Source organism: Tachypleus tridentatus, unplaced genomic scaffold, assembly GCF_004210375.1.
Source record: "Tachypleus tridentatus isolate NWPU-2018 unplaced genomic scaffold, ASM421037v1 Hic_cluster_2, whole genome shotgun sequence".
Classification (NCBI taxonomy): Eukaryota; Metazoa; Arthropoda; class Merostomata; order Xiphosura; family Limulidae; genus Tachypleus; species Tachypleus tridentatus.
In genome coordinates, this window is record NW_027467782.1 from 2,692,829 (window position 1) to 2,709,407 (window position 16,579).

Here is a 16,579-nt window from a genome sequence, read left to right on the forward strand (position 1 = left end):
CATCCTTGTCTGCGGATGAGTCAGTTACCAATATTTAACTCCTGTAGTGCAGAGTGGCATTTGAAAGACATTTTGATATTATAAATCTTCAAACACCGACATTTATTACATTTCTTTAATTCTAAATTCAACGTTTTCTTTACAGCTTCTCAATGAATATTCAAGTAAACCACTAACCATAACTGACAGCAAAATTCTTCAGTTACACTTTTAGTTGGATGTTCGTGAAGTTGTAAAACGAAACACTGAACGTCCCTCGAAAAACGAATAACAAATATTTATATTTTAGGTCGTTTATTTCTAGTTACAGTTCATAATATACTCCTACTTGATGTCACACGTCATCAGACACGAATAAGTTTCCTTCAGTTTAGGAAAAGTTACATAATAGTAGGACTATTTTTGTTCGCATCATTCCACTCATTAATGGTGGTAATCTATCACCTTTATTATTAAATTATTATAACCGTTTTGCCATGGTTGATTATCAAACTACAAGTTACTTGGTTAAAGTACTGTTATCTTTACACTTGTGACATTCTAATGGACATTCAGTACCTGTCTTTAGCAGCCATCGATTTGTACTCCAATATCTTGATTGTATGTCTAACGCTCTTTCCTTAAATCGAAACTTTCTTCTATATTTTTTAGAGAATCTAATTTCGGAAATCTTTCTATCACTGTTTTTTTAACCTTTCTGTACTCCTATGAAGTCTTCCCAATCTGGCCTCAGATTGCCTCCAGTGAAAGTATCATTGGCCAGTTTATCTGCCCTTTCAGCTTCTAAATGTCATCGTGAGAATTCCGACATTTATGTCTGGACAACCTAATAAAACATTTTTAAAAAAATTTGCTTCAGTTGTTTCTCTATATCATGTCTATTTTATATGTTGTCTTACCCTAAAACCCATGTCAGTAGATGCTCATAAATATAACATAATATTTAAAAGTATCTATTAGTATTTTTCACAAATGGTATTATGAAATGCTGTTAAGGGATAAACAGCAGTCTTTGGTCCATATTTGCAGTGGCTATGGCATTCAAGGTCCATTCTTTGGTTTCTCATTTGCCACATCATTTGATTGTGGATCCACTGATTACCAGTTCTGTAATCTCAGAATTCATTGTTCAATTGTTCAGAGAGCACTATAGCTCATATGATTCATTAGGATTGCTGACAGAATTAGCTTTCTTATACCAATCCAAAATACCATCAATTTACTTTGCAGCTCTCTTTCGGCTAGGTCCACTACTGTGTTTTCTGTAATTAAATATTTCTTCCACGGCTTACTGACTTTGCCACTTTTAATCTAGGATTTCTCTCTGTGCCATCCACCATGATGGTTGTCAATACTGAATAAAATAAATTTGTCCTTTTATTTGTATTCTAACGAAAAAAAGAAAGGGTTTATCATTCTGCTTGCTAGTTTAAGTAAATGCCTGTGGTACTTAGGTTAGGTTAGGTTAGGTTAGGTTAGGTTAGGTTAGGTTAGGTTAGGTTAGGTTAGGTTAGGTTAGGTTAGGTTAGGTTAGGTTAGGTTTAGGTTTAGGTTTAGGTTTAGGTTTAGGTTTAGGTTTAGGTTTAGGTTTAGGTTTAGGTTTAGGTTAGGTTAGGTTAGGTTAGGTTAGGTTAGGTTAGGTTAGGTTAGGTTAGGTTAGGTTAGGTTAGGTTAGGTTAGGTTAGGTTAGGTTAGGTTAGGTTAGGTTAGGTATACAATAGTATACTCCTTATTAACTTCTTTATTTTAATTTGTTAATAACACGTCAAAGATACAAACGACGCCAATTTGTAAAATTCTGACATTAAAAAAATTAATATTCGAGAGAAAATATTAAAATGTTTCAGTAACAAAGTTCATTCTGACATTGTTCACATTAAAATAGGTTATGATAAAGTATAGTCGATCCAGTTACGAATATTTCCTTTTAATGACATGTATTATCCAGCTGAATACAAGGTTTCTTGTTTTTTAAAACACATATCAGCCCATAAAATGAAGAAAAAACTAGTGGGTGAACAGCAGACCGTTATTTTCATGGACAAGCCCTCGTCATCATTTCCTTAGATGCAATTTAGGACTTTCCCTAGAACAGGTAAACCAACATCAAGTACAAAAACCAAATTACAAACCAAAACCTTTAGAGCACTTATTAAAATACTGTACCAATTTTTACCGGAATATTTATTAAAGGGAAAAATAAGAATTGACATTTATTAGAATGTGTCAGTTTTTATTGTAATAGTAATTAAAGGGAACGATAAGAACTGATATTGTTTAGAATGTGTAAGATTTTATTGTAATAGTTATTAAAGGGAACGATAAGAACTGACATTGTTTAGAATGTGTTAGTTTTAACGTAATAGTTATTAAAGGGAACGATAAGAACTGACATTGTTTAGAATGTGTCAGTTTTTATTGTAATAGTTATTAAAGGGAACGATAAGAACTGACATTGTTTAGAATGTGTCTATTTTTAACGTAATAGTTATTAAAAAAACAATAAGAACTGACATTGTTTAAAATGTGTCAGTTTTTATTGTAATAGTTATTAAAGGGAACAATAAGAACTGACATGGATCAGAATGTGTTGATGACTAGCTGCCTTCCCTCTAGTCTTACACTGCTAAATTAGGGACGGCTAGCACAGATAGCCCTCGAGTCGCTTTATGCGCAATTCAAACACAAACAAACACAATTAAAAAAATAAAATAAAAATATGCCTCGGAGTACAAGATGGAAAAACCAAAGGTGCATATCTGTGGTCTCTTTTTGTGTTGAAATCTTGGCTTTTCATTACCACATGCAAACCAACACCTAGTATTACAGTAATATTAAAACAGGTATATATAGAACGATCACACAGATTTGTTATCAAGTTTAGAACAAGAGAGGTGTCAGTAGTGTTGTGTTTGGTAAGTTATATTTTGTCTTTATTCATCGTTATATGTTTCTTTACATCAAGAACAGAGCAGGAATTATTTATACAACTGAACAGTTAAGTTAGTCTTAGATATTATAACAATGTTATGTTTGTGTTACTGCAGGGCTGATTCGTTTATTATTTATATATAAGACGTTATAATATACCTATACTTCTTACATATCTTAACTTTAAACATACGTTTGTTCCTATCTATTTAGTTAACCCTAGATCTACACACTAACTAATAATACAAAGGAATCTTCAGCAGTTTTAACATTATCCAACAGTAAAATTGTGACAATGTGTTTATTATTTTCAGTAATCTTTTGTTTATAGATCTTACAAATATGAATACAAAATGTGTACTATTGGTGGGACTGGTGGCTCTTTTGGTAGTACTGAGTGTAGTAGGGGCCGGTAGATATGGTGGCGGATACGGAGGGCATCATGGTGGATATGGGGGACATCATGGTGGATACGGGGGGCATCATGGTGGATATGGTGGACATCATGGTGGATACGGGGGACATTATGGTGGATACGGCGGACATCATGGTGGACAGTAAGTGTTAAAGCTATATTATTTTCATTTGATTTGATTTGAAGACATATATAACCTTTCTCCAACTACATCTCCTTACATGTTACATACATTTGTCAGGTAATACCATGAAATCATTAATATAGCAAACATGTTAACAAATACCAAACATTAAATGTGAAATAGTTAACATAATGTTTAATTATTTTACACCAGTAATTTATACTTGGAAGAGCTTCATTATTATTTTCATGTACAATAGTCAATGTAACTTTAGGATCTTCTTACAAAGTCTTAGTAAACACAGGTTGTCTGATTTGTCAGTAAAATACGATAAATGTCTACATCATTGGCTAGAAATCACGTCTTCACAGAATAAAGTTATTGTCTACAACAACAATTGTTGATCTATGGTGTGAGTTGTCTTCACAGTTTGTAAAGGTAGTAAATTTGAATAAGTTTGAGTGAAAATTTGATAGGTGAATGATTCATAATGACTGACTTTAATGTTACACTGCACAAGAATCTTTTGAAAAGTTTTTTGCTGATTGTGACAGGTACTTGGTGGGTATGCACAAATATAGTTTTAGGTTTGCTTCATCACGTTCAAGACTCTGAGAAATAGACAGTTAACTGTTTACCAGTAATAACATGTTTAATTGCGTTTATGTTTTAATACGCTATTAAGTTCAACATAATTAAAAGTGTTTTGCTCCCGATGTTCGTTTGTATTCAATGTCCGGTGCATCACGTTGCAGTGTTCAGTAGCAGTCAGCAAGCATTGACGGATTCCAGTTGCCCTGATATCGTTTTCCATTGTAGCAATGTCCTGGTGAAACTGAAGATTTCGATGAAACGGTATGTGATGAGCAAATTTGGATGTGACTTTCGTGATCAGCAGCCAAAAATATATAAGGAACACCCAACAGTGTTCAAGAAGCAAAAACTTTGTTGTGCAGTGTTATTCTATTTTAGAGAGTATAGCAGCCTAAATAGACCAATAGGCCCCATGTTGGTCCAGAACGTCATGTTACCTACAATAATTGTCCACATTGATTCCAGTAGTTTCAAAACTAGCGTTCACATAATACGACGAATCTCTATAACAATACCAGACGTTTCACAACTAGTGTTCACACACTACTGTCACTGTCTGCACAATACAATAAATTTAACAACTAATGTTTATAAACATATGAAAGTTTACATTAATAAATGATGTGTAACGATGTTTCATTTTTTTCTTTTAGTGGCCATGGTTACTGATGAAGAATCGAATGACGGATACCAAATGTTAAATTGTGGTGAAAGTCTTGGGTTATCTTTGTTCGTGTTTCTTGATTTCAGATAAAAATAAACATACCTTATGATATATTTCTAGCATTCAGTTCGTAATTTCTTAATAATTTTCATAAAAAAAGTAAACGGTTTCTGTACAGTAATTGTATCATTACTTTAAAATATGGTTTCACTTTCTCACTACAAATGTTCCTTGCTTTAAACATGTATAAAAGTCTGCGATACTTTATTTTTTAAATAACGTTTTCTCTATTATTATTCACTTCTTCATTGACGTAGTACGAAAAGATAATCTGAGAATATAAAAATCATATTTTTATAAACCTTTAATAATGTACTTATATTTCGTGTTTAATAAAACTGTATTTACCAAGAACATCGCAAATGTTAACACTAACAAACATAAGAAATATTTTAAATGACACAAAAACTAAGATTTATATAAGGTATATTTAATAGAGAAACAAAACGTTACTTATATTATAAGGACCATAATTCCCTGAATGATAAATTTTGTTTGTTACTAAACGTTTCATGTGTAGGACTTCTTCAGGGCACTCCTATACTTATATTCTTTGGTGGCAAAACTGCAAGAAGCACTAAACTTTAGATCTAGTGATCTATACAACAAGGTCATACAAACCTAAAACAAGAGGGAATCCTCAATAGCCTTAGTACCAGAAATTATTTTAAACAGGATTACAGTGAATTACATTAAGTTACCTTATATTCTCGTTTCCTATATTTAGCTATACTTGTACCAGCAATACCAGGCGTGTTAGCTATATTTGTACCACCAATAACAGGTGTGTTAACTATACTTGTACCAGCAATACCAGGCATGTTAGCTATACTTGTACTAGCAATACCAGACGTGTTAGCTATACTTGTACCAGCAATACCAGACGTGTTAGCTTTACTTGCACCAGCAATACCAGGCGTGTTAGCTATATTTGTACCACCAATACCAAGCGTGACAACTATACTTGTACCATCAATTCCAAACGTGGATATTGCGTGTGGATGATTCTATTTTATTTTTCATCAAGGTTTTACAAGCCAATCTTCAAATGTAATTTATTTTGATATGATTATTGGAAATTAATCTATGAAACAATCTTGTACATGGTGAAATACATCAATCGAAAGGGTTTGAACTCCTGTGTCCAAAACTCTAATGAAACCTAATATCTGTCCATAAATGATGTAACTATAAGTTAAAGTTTTGTACTTTAAAATCAAAGCTATTCTTCGAGCTGCTTTTCCGCTTTGAAAACGATTATCTCTGAAATGGATATCTACTAATTTACCTAATTTTGGCATTTACAGCACAAACACATCAGAATAGTGTTTTCAGTAACCTACCCCATTTTGAATAAAAAAAAAACAAATAACTGAGTTTATTGTTATTATTATTAAGTCTTATTTCCTCCATTTAAGAATAATGAATATCCAAATGCGGATCATTGCTGTTAATCTATGATTAGAAGTTGCAGATATCCAACAATCGCATCCTTGTCTGCGGATGAGTCAGTTACCAATATTTAACTCCTGTAGTGCAGAGTGGCATTTGAAAGACATTTTGATATTATAAATCTTCAAACACCGACATTTATTACATTTCTTTAATTCTAAATTCAACGTTTTCTTTACAGCTTCTCAATGAATATTCAAGTAAACCACTAACCATAACTGACAGCAAAATTCTTCAGTTACACTTTTAGTTGGATGTTCGTGAAGTTGTAAAACGAAACACTGAACGTCCCTCGAAAAACGAATAACAAATATTTATATTTTTAGGTCGTTTATTTCTAGTTACAGTTCATAATATACTCCTACTTGATGTCACACGTCATCAGACACGAATAAGTTTCCTTCAGTTTAGGAAAAGTTACATAATAGTAGGACTATTTTTGTTCGCATCATTCCACTCATTAATGGTGGTAATCTATCACCTTTATTATTAAATTATTATAACCGTTTTGCCATGGTTGATTATCAAACTACAAGTTACTTGGTTAAAGTACTGTTATCTTTACACTTGTGACATTCTAATGGACATTCAGTACCTGTCTTTAGCAGCCATCGATTTGTACTCCAATATCTTGATTGTATGTCTAACGCTCTTTCCCTTAAATCGAAACTTTCTTCTATATTTTTTTAGAGAATCTAATTTCGGAAATCTTTCTATCACTGTTTTTTTAACCTTTCTGTACTCCTATGAAGTCTTCCCAATCTGGCCTCAGATTGCCTCCAGTGAAAGTATCATTGGCCAGTTTATCTGCCCTTTCAGCTTCTAAATGTCATCGTGAGAATTCCGACATTTATGTCTGGACAACCTAATAAAAACATTTTTAAAAAAATTTGCTTCAGTTGTTTCTCTATATCATGTCTATTTTATATGTTGTCTTACCCTAAAACCCATGTCAGTAGATGCTCATAAATATAACATAATATTTAAAGTATCTATTAGTATTTTCACAAATGGTATTATGAAATGCTGTTAAGGGATAAACAGCAGTCTTTGGTCCATATTTGCAGTGGCTATGGCATTCAAGGTCCATTCTTTGGTTTCTCATTTGCCACATCATTTGATTGTGGATCCACTGATTACCAGTTCTGTAATCTCAGAATTCATTGTTCAATTGTTCAGAGAGCACTATAGCTCATATGATTCATTAGGATTGCTGACAGAATTAGCTTTCTTATACCAATCCAAAATACCATCAATTTACTTTGCAGCTCTCTTTCGGCTAGGTCCACTACTGTGTTTTCTGTAATTAAATATTTCTTCCACGGCTTACTGACTTTGCCACTTTTAATCTAGGATTTCTCTCTGTGCCATCCACCATGATGGTTGTCAATACTGAATAAAATAAATTTGTCCTTTTATTTGTATTCTAAACGAAAAAAGAAAGGGTTTATCATTCTGCTTGCTAGTTTAAGTAAATGCCTGTGGTACCCAGGTTAGGTTAGGTTAGGTTAGGTTAGGTTAGGTTAGGGTTAGGGTTAGGGTTAGGGTTAGGGTTAGGGTTAGGGTTAGGCCAGGCCAGGCCAGGCCAGGCCAGGCCAGGCCAGGCCAGGCCAGGGTCCAGGCTCAGGCCAGGCCAGGCCAGGCCAGGGCCCAGGCCAGGCCAGGCAGGCTCAGGCCAGGCTCAGGCCAGGCCAGGCCAGGCCAGGCCAGGCCAGGCCAGGCTCAGGCCAGGCTGTCAGGCCAGGCCAGGCCAGGCCAGGCCAGGCCAGGCCAGGCCAGGCCAGGCTCAGGCCAGGCCAGGCCAGGCCAGGCCAGGCCAGGCCAGGCCAGGCCAGGCCAGGCCAGGCCAGGCCAGGCCAGGGCCAGGCCAGGCCAGGCCAGGGCCAGGCTCAGGCCAGGCCAGGCCAGGTCAGGCCAGGCCAGGCCAGGCCAGGCAGGCCAGGCTCAGGCCAGGCCAGGCCAGGCCAGGGTCCTCAGGCCAGGCCAGGCCAGGCTCAGGCTCAGGCTCAGGCCAGGCCAGGCTTCAGGCTCAGGCCAGGCCAGGCTCAGGCCAGGCCAGGCCCAGGCTCAGGCTCAGGCCAGGCCGGGCCAGGGCCAGGCCAGGCCAGGCCAGGCCCAGGCCAGGCTCAGGCCAGGCTCAGGCCAGGCCAGGCTCAGGCCAGGCCAGGGGCCAGGCCAGGCCAGGCCAGGCCAGGCCAGGCTCAGGCCAGGCCAGGCCAGGCCAGGCCAGGCCAGGTCAGGCCAGGCCAGGGCCAGGCCAGGCTCCAGGCCAGGCCAGGGCAGGCCAGGGCCAGGCTCAGGCCAGGCTCAGGCCAGGCCAGGGTCAGGCCAGGTCAGGCCAGGCCTCAGGGCCAGGCTCAGGCCAGGCCAGGCTCAGGCCAGGCTCAGGGGCCAGGCCAGGGCCAGGCCAGGCTCAGGCCAGGCCAGGCCAGGCCAGGCCAGGTCAGGCCAGGCCAGGCCAGGCCAGGCCAGGCTCAGGCCTGAAAGCCAGGCCAGGCCAGGCTCAGGCCAGGCTCAGGCCAGGCTCAGGCCAGGCCAGGCCAGGCCAGGCTCAGGCCAGGCTCAGGGCTCAGGCCAGGCCAGGCCAGGCCAGGGCCCAGGCCAGGGTCAGGCCAGGGCCAGGCCAGGCCAGGCCAGGCCAGGCCAGGCCTCAGGTCAGGCCAGGCCAGGCCAGGCCAGGGCAGGCCAGGCCTGTAACAGGCCAGGTCAGGGCCAGGCTCAGGCCAGGCTCAGGCCCAGGCCAGGTCAGGCCAGGCTCAGGCAGCTCAGGCCAGGCTCAGGCCAGGCTCAGGCCAGGCCAGGCCAGGCCAGGGCCAGGCCAGGCCAGGGCCAGGGCCAGGCCAGGCCAGGCCAGGCCCAGGCTCAGGCCAGGTCAGGCCAGGTCAGGCCAGGCCAGGCAGGCCAGGCTCAGGCCAGGCCAATCAGGCTCAGGCCAGGTCAGGCCAGGCTCAGGTCAGGCTCAGGCCAGGCCAGGTCAGGCCAGGCCAGGCTCAGGGCCAGGCTCAGGCCAGGCCAGGCCAGGCCAGGTCAGGCTCAGGCCAGGCCAGGCTCAGGCCAGGCTCAGGCCAGGTCAGGCCAGGTCAGGCCAGGCCAGGTAACAGGTCAGGTCAGGTCAGGCCAGGCTCAGGCTCAGGCCAGGCCAGGCCAGGCTCAGGCCAGGGCTCAGGCTCAGGCTCAGGCCAGGCCAGGCCCAGGGCCAGGCTCAGGCAGGGGTCAGGCCAGGTCAGGGTCAGGCTCAGGCCAGGCTCAGGCCAAAACAGGGCCAGGGTCAGGTCAGGCTCAGGCCAGGGCCAGGCCAGGCCAGGCCAGGCCAGGCTCAGGCCAGGCCAACAGGGCCAGGCTCAGGCCTCAGGTCAGGGCTCAGGCCAGGCTCAGGGCCAGGCCAGGTCAGGTCAGGCCAGGCCAGGCCAGGCCAGGCCAGGAGGCCAGGGCCAGGCCAGGCCAGGCCAGGCTCAGGCCAGGCCAGGGTCCAGGGCTCAGGCTCAGGCCAGGCCAGGCCTCAGGCCAGGCCAGGCCAGGCCAGGCCAGGCCAGGCTCAGGCCAGGGCCAGGCCAGGCCAGGCTCAGGCCAGGCCAGGCCAGGCCAGGTCAGGCCAGGCTCAGGCCAGGTCAGGCCAGGTCAGGCCAGGCTCAGGCCAGGCCAGGCCAGGCCAGGCCAGGCCAGGTCAGGCCAGGCCAGGCCAGGCCGAACAGGTCAGGCCAGGCTCAGGCTCAGGCCAGGCCCAGGCCAGGCCAGGCCAGGCTCAGGCCAGGCCCAGGCCAAGGCCAGGCCACAGGCCGAACAGGCCCAGGCTCAGGCTCAGGCTCAGGCCAGGCTCAGGGCAGGGTCAGGCCAATCAGGCCAGGCTCAGGCCAGGGCCAGGCCAGGCCAGGCCAGGCCAGGCCAGGCCAGGCTCAGGTCAGGCCAAATAGGCTCAGGCTGAAAACAGGCTCAGGCTCAGGCCAGGCCAGGGCTCAGGCCAGGCCAGGTCAGGGTCAGGCCAGGCCAGGCTCAGGCCAGGCTCAGGCCAGGCCAGGCTCAGGCCAGGCCAGGCTCAGGCCAGGCCAGGCTCAGGCAGAAACAGGCCAGGGCCAGGCCAGGCCAGGTTGGCCAGGCCAGGTCAGGCCAGGCTCAGGCCAGGGCCAGGCCAGGCCAGCTCAGGCCAGGCCAGGCTCAGGCCCAGGGGCCAGGCTCAGGCTCAGGCCAGGCTCAGGCCAGGCCAGGCCAGGTCCGTAGGCTCAGGTCAGGGCTCAGGCCAGGCCAGGCTCAGGCCAGGCCAGGCTCAGGCCAGGCCAGGCCTCAGGCCAGGCTCAGGCTCAGGCCAGGCCAGGCCAGGGCCCAGGCCAGGCCAGGTCAGGGCCAGGCTCAGGCCTGAACAGGCCAGGCCAGGCCAGGTCAGGCCAGGTCAGGCCAGGCCAGGCCAGGGCCAGGTCAGGCCCGGCAGGCCAGGCCAGGCTCAGGCCAGGCCAGGCTAACAGGCCAGGCCAGGCCAGTCCAGGCCAGGCCAGGCCAGGCCAGGCCAGGCCAGGGCCAGGCTCAGGTCAGGCTCAGGCCAGGCCAGGCCAGGCTGTGGGCAGGCCAGGCTCAGGCCAGGCCAGGGCTCAGGTCCAGGCTCAGGGCTCAGGCCAGGCTCAGGCCAGGCCAGGGTCAGGCTCAGGCTCAGGCCAGGGCCAGGCTCAGGCCAGGCCATCAGGCCAGGTCCACAGGCTCAGGCCAGGCCAGGCCAGGGCTGTCAGGCCAGGCCAGGCCAGGGCCAGGCCAGGCCAGGCAGGCCAGGCCAGGCCAGGCCAGGCCAGGCCAGGCCAGGCCAGGCTCAGGCCAGGCCAGGCCAGGCCAGGCTCAGGCCAGGCCAGGCCAGGCCAGGTCAGGCCAGGCCAGGCTCAGGGCTCAGGCCAGGCCAGGCCAGGCCAGGCCTCAGGCCAGGCCAGGCCAGGCTCAGGCCAGGCCAGGCCAGGCCAGGCCAGGCAGGCCAGGCTCAGGCCAGGCCAGGCCAGGCAGGCAGGCCAGGCCAGGCCAGGCCAGGCTCAGGCCAGGCCTCAGGCCAGGCCAGGCCAGGCCAGGCCAGGCCAGGCTCAGGCTCAGGCCAGGCCTCAGGCTCAGGCCAGGGCTCAGGCTCAGGCCAGGGCCAGGCCAGGCCAGGCCAGGGCCAGGCCAGGGTCAGGCCAGGTCAGGCCAGGGGCCAGGCTCAGGCCAGGTCAGGCCAGGCCAGGGTCCAGGCCAGGCCAGGCCAGGCCAGGCTCAGGCCAGGCTCAGGCCAGGCTCAGGCCAGGCCAGGCCAGGCCAGGCCAGGGCAGGCCAGGCCAGGCCAGGCTCAGGGCCAGGTCAGGCCAGGCAGGCCCAGGCCAGGTCAGGCCAGGCCAGGCCAGGCCAGGCTCAGGCCAGGCCAGGCCAGGCTCAGGCTCAGGCCAGGCTCAGGCCAGGCCAGGGCTCAGGTCAGGCCAGGCCAGGCCAGGCCCAGGCCAGGCCAGGCCAGGCCAACAGGCCAGGCTCAGGCCAGGCCAGGCCAGGGCCAGGTCAGGCCAGGCTCAGGGCCAGGCCAGGGCAGGTCAGGCCAGGCCAGGGCCAGGGTCAGGCCAGGCTCAGGCCCAGGCCAGGCCAGGCCAGGCCAGGCCAGGGCTCAGGCCTGAGGCAGGGCTCAGGCCAGGCCAGGCCAGGCTCAGGCCAGGCCAGGCAGGGCCAGGCCAGGCCAGGCCAGGCTCAGGCTTCAGGCCAGGGTCAGGTCAGGGCCAGGGCCAGGCTCAGGCCAGGCTCAGGCTCAGGCCAGGCCAGGCCAGGCCAGGCCAGGCAGGCCAGGCTCAGGCCAGGCCAGGCCAGGCCAGGCCAGGTCAGGCCAGGGCTCAGGCCAGGCTCAGGGCTCAGGTCAGGCCAGGCCAGGCCAGGTCAGGCCAGGCCAGGGCCAGGGCTCAGGCCAGGCTCAGGCCAGGCTCAGGCTCAGGCCCAGGCCAGGGGCCAGGCCAGGGCTCAGGTCAGGCCAGGCCAGGCTCAGGCCAGGCTCAGGCCCAGGCCAGGCCAGGCCAGGCCAGGCCAGGCTCAGGTCAGGCCCAGGCCAGGCCAGGCCAGGCCAGGCTCAGGCCAGGCCAGAGGTCAGGCCAGGCTCAGGCCAGGCCAGGCCAGGCCAGGCCAGGCCAGGCCAGGCCAGGCCAGGCTCAGGCCAGGCCAGGCCAGGCCAGGCCAGGCCAGGCCAGGCTCAGGCCAGGCCAGGCCAGGCCAGGCCAGGCCAGGCCTCAGGCCAGGCCAGGCCAGGTCAGGCCAGGCCAGGCTCAGGCAGGCCAGGCCAGGCCCAGGCCAGGCCAGGCTCAGGCCAGGCTCAGGCCAGGCCAGGCTCAGGCCAGGCCAGGCCAGGCCAGGTCAGGTCCAGGCCAGGCTCAGGCCAGGCCAGGCCAGGCCAGGCTCAGGCCAGGCCAGGTCAGGCCAGGCCAGGCCAGGCCAGGTCTCAGGCCTCAGGCCAGGTCAGGCCAGGCCAGGCCAGGCTCAGGCCAGGCCAGGCCAGGCCCAGGCCAGGCTCAGGCCAGGCCAGGCCAGGCCAGGCCAGGCCAGGCCAGGCCAGGCCAGGCTGGCCAGTGGCCAGGCTCAGGCCAGGCCAGGCTCAGGCCAGGCCAGGGCCAGGTCAGGCCAGGCTGAGGCCAGGCCAGGCCAGGCCAGGCCCAGGCCAGGCCAGGCCCAGGGCCAGGTCAGGCTCAGGCCAGGCTCAGGCCAGGTCAGGCCAGGCCAGGTCAGGCCAGGCCAGGCCAGGCTCAGGGCCAGGCCAGGCTCAGGCTCAGGTCAGGCCAGGCCAGGCCAGGCCAGGCCAGGCCAGGCCAGGTCAGGCCTCAGGCTCAGGCCGAGTAGGCCAGGCCAGGCTCAGGCAACAGGGCCAGGCCAGGCCAGGCCAGGCCATCAGGCCAGGCCAGGTCAGGCCAGGTCAGGCCAGGCCAGGCCAGGCCAGGCTCAGGCCAGGCCAGGGCAGGCCAGGCCAGTCAGGCCAGGCCAGGCTCAGGCCAGGCCAGGCCAGGCCACAGGCTCAGGCCAGGCCAGGCCAGGCCAGGCTCAGGCCAGGCCAGGCTCAGGCCAGGCCAGGCCAGGCCAGGCCAGGGGCTCAGGCCAGGCCAGGTCAGGCCAGGCCCAGGCTCAGGCCAGGCTCAGGCCAGGCCAGGCTCAGGCCAGGCCAGGCTCAGGCCAGGCCAGGCCAGGCCAGGCCAGGCTCAGGCCAGGCCAGGCCAGGCCAGGCTCAGGCCAGGCCAGGCCAGGCTCAGGTCAGGCCAGGCCAGGCCAGGCCAGGCTCAGGCCAGGCTCAGGCCAGGCCAGGCCAGGGCTCAGGCAGGCTCAGGCCAGGTCAGGCCAGGCCAGGCCAGGGTCCAGGCTCAGGCCAGGCCAGCCAGGTCAGGCCAGGCTCAGGCCAGGCCAGGCCAGGTCAGGCCAGGCCAGGCCAGGCCAGGTCCAGGCTCAGGGCCAGGTCAGGCCCAGGCCAGGCCAGGCCAGGCCAGGCCAGGCCAGGCTCAGGCCAGGTCAGGCCAGGCCAGGGCCAGGCCAGGCCAGGCCAGGCCAGGCCAGGGCCAGGCCAGGCCAGGGCTCAGGCCAGGCCAGGCCAGGCTCAGGCCAGGCAACAGGCTCAGGCCAGGTCAGGCCAGGCCAGGCTCAGGGCCAGGCCAGGCCAGGCTCAGGCCAGGCCAGGCCAGGCCAGGCCAGGCCAGGCCAGGCTCAGGGGCCAGGCTCAGGCCAGGCCAGGCCAGGCTCAGGCTCAGGCCAGGCTCAGGCCAGGCCAGGCCAGGCTCAGGCTCAGGCCAGGCAGGCCTGAGGCCAGGCTCAGGCCAGGCCAGGCCAGGCCAGGCTCAGGCCAGGGCCAGGCCAGGTCAGGCTCAGGCCAGGCCAGGCAGGCCAGGCTCAGGCTCAGGCCAGGCCAGGCCAGGCCAGGCCAGGGGCTCAGGGCCAGGCCAGGCCAGGCTCAGGCCAGGCCAGGCCAGGGGCCAGGCTCAGGCCAGGCCAGGCCAGGCCAGGCTCAGGCCAGGCCAGGGGCCAGGGCCAGGCTCAGGCTCAGGCCAGGGTCAGGCAGGCCAGGCCAGGCTCAGGCTCAGGTCAGGCCAGGCCAGGCCAGGCCAGGCCAGGCTCAGGGCTCAGGCTCAGGCCAGGCCAGGCCAGGGCTCAGGCCAGGCCAGGCCAGGCTCAGGCTCAGGCCAGGCCAGGCCCAGCTCAGGCTCAGGGCAGGTCAGGCTCAGGTCAGGCTCAGGCCAGGCCTCAGGCCAGGCTCAGGCCAGGCCAGGCCAGGCTCAGGCCAGGCCAGGCAGGGGCTCAGGCCAGGCCAGGCCAGGGCTCAGGCCAGGCCAGGGCCAGGCCAGGCCAGGCTCAGGCCAGGCCAGGCCAGGGCCAGGCTCAGGCCAGGCCAGTCAGGCCAGGCCAGGCCAGGCCAGGCCAGGCCAGGGCCAGGCCAGGCTCAGGCCAGGCCAGGCCAGGCCAGGCCAGGTCAGGCCAGGCCAGGCCAGGCCAGGCCAGGCTCAGGCCAGGCTCAGGCCAGGCTCAGGCCAGGCCAGGCCAGGCCAGGCCAGGCCAGGCTCAGGCCAGGCCAGGCCAGGCCAGGCCAGGCCTCAGGCCTCAGGCCAGGCCAGGCCAGGCCAGGCCAGGCCAGGGGCTCAGGCCAGGCTGGTGGGCCAGGCTGAAACAGGCCAGGGGTCAGGCCAGGCTGAGGCCTCAGGCCAGGCCAGGCCAGGCTCAGGCTCAGGCCAGGTCAGGCCAGGTCAGGCCAGGCCAGCCAGGCTTCAGGCCAGGCTCAGGCCAGGCCAGGCCAGGCTCAGGCCAGGCCAGGGCTCAGGCTCAGGCCAGGCCAGGTCAGGCCAGGCCAGGCCAGGGCCAGGCCAGGTCAGGGGCCAGGCCGGCCAGGTCAGGCCAGGCAGGCCAGGGGCCAGGGCCAGGTCAGGCCAGGCAGGCCAGGCCAGGCCAGGCCAGGCCAGGGCCAGGCCAGGCCGAACAGGCCAGGCCAGGCCTGAAAGGCCAGGCCAGGCCAGGCCAGGCAGGCAGGCCAGCCCAGGCCAGGCCAGGGCCAGGCCAGGCCAGGCCAGGCCAGGCCTCAGGCCAGGCCAGGCCAGGCCAGGGCCAGGCCAGGCTCAGGCCAGGGGCCAGGGTCAGGCCAGGCTCAGGCCAGTCAGGCCAGGGCCAGGCCAGGCCTCAGGCCTCAGGCCAGGCCAGGCCAGGCCAGGTCAGGCCAGGGCAGGCCAGGCCAGGCAGGGCCAGGCCAGGCTCAGGTCAGGCTCAGGCTCAGGCCAGGCCAGGCCAGGGCCAGGTCAGGCTCAGGCCGAAAACAGGCCAGGCCAGGCCAGGTTTGTAACAGGCAGGCTCAGGCCAGGCCAGGTCAGGCAGGCCAGGAACAGGCCTCAGGCTCAGGCCAGGCCAGGTCAGGCAGGCCAGGCCAGGCTCAGGCCAGGCCAGGCCAGGGCAGGCCAGGCTCAGGCCCAGGCCAGGCCAGGCCAGGCCAGGGCCAGGCCAGGTCAGGCCAGGGCTCAGGCCGAAACAGGCCAGGCCGATCAGGCCAGGCCAGGCCAGGGCCAGGCCTGAAAGGCCAGGTCAGGCTCAGGCCAGGCCAGGCAGGCCAGGCCAGGCTCAGGCCAGGGCTCAGAAAAGGCTCAGGCTCAGGCCAGGCCAGGCCAGGCTCAGGCCAGGCTCAGGCCAGGCCGGCTCAGGCCAGGCCAGGCCAGGCTTCAGGCCAGGCCAGGCCAGGCCAGGCCAGGGCCAGGCCAGGCCAGGGCCAGGTCAGGCCAGGCCAGCTCAGGCCAGGCCCAGGCTCAGGGGCCAGGCCAGGGCCAGGCCAGGGCCAGGCCAGGCCAGGCTCAGGCCAGGCCGAACAGGCCAGGCCAGGGGCCAGGCCAGGCTCAGCCAGGTAACAGGGCCAGGCCTCAGGTCAGCCAGGCCAGGCCAGGTCAGGCCAGGCCAGGCTCAGGCCAGGCCAGGCCAGGCTCAGGCCAGGCCAGGCCAGGGAACAGGCCAGGTCAGGGGCTCAGGCCAGGTCATTCAGGCCCAGGCCAGGCTCAGGCCGGTCAGGCCAGGCCAGGCCAGGTCAGGCCTTCAGGTCAGGCTCAGGCCAGGCAGGGCCAGGCTCAGGGCCAGGCTCAGGCCAGGCCAGGCCAGGCCTGAAACAGGCCAGGCCAGGCCAGGCCGAGGCTCAGCCTCAGCTAGGCCAGGCCAGGCTCAGGCTCAGGCCAGGCCAGGCCACAGGCCAGGGCCAGGCCTCAGGCTCAGGGCTGGCAGGCCAGGCTCAGGCTCAGGCCAGGCCAGGCCAGGCTCATTAGGCCAGGGGCCAGGGGCTCAGGCCAGGCCTTCAGGCCAGGCCAGGCCAGGCAGGCCGAGCAGGCCAGGCCAGGTGCAGGCCAGGCCAGGCCAGGTCAGGCCAGGCCAG

General features: G+C 55.1%; 1 protein-coding gene and 1 long non-coding RNA gene across 4 annotated transcripts in view; one reads left to right on the plus strand and one right to left on the minus strand.

Moving 5' to 3' along the window:
- LOC143243317 (uncharacterized) overlaps positions 1-16,579 on the minus strand; it is a 302,587-nt gene that overhangs the window by 162,415 nt on the left and 123,593 nt on the right. The window lies entirely within an intron of this gene.
- On the plus strand, positions 2,841-4,841 carry LOC143242639 (uncharacterized). Of its 2 annotated transcripts, none has more exons than XR_013023029.1 (3): positions 2,841-2,915; positions 3,263-3,488; positions 4,718-4,841. It is a non-coding gene; the product is annotated as an uncharacterized LOC143242639 (long non-coding RNA). The 2 variants fall into 2 exon arrangements; XR_013023031.1 differs by having other exon boundaries at positions 2,862-2,915; positions 3,246-3,488.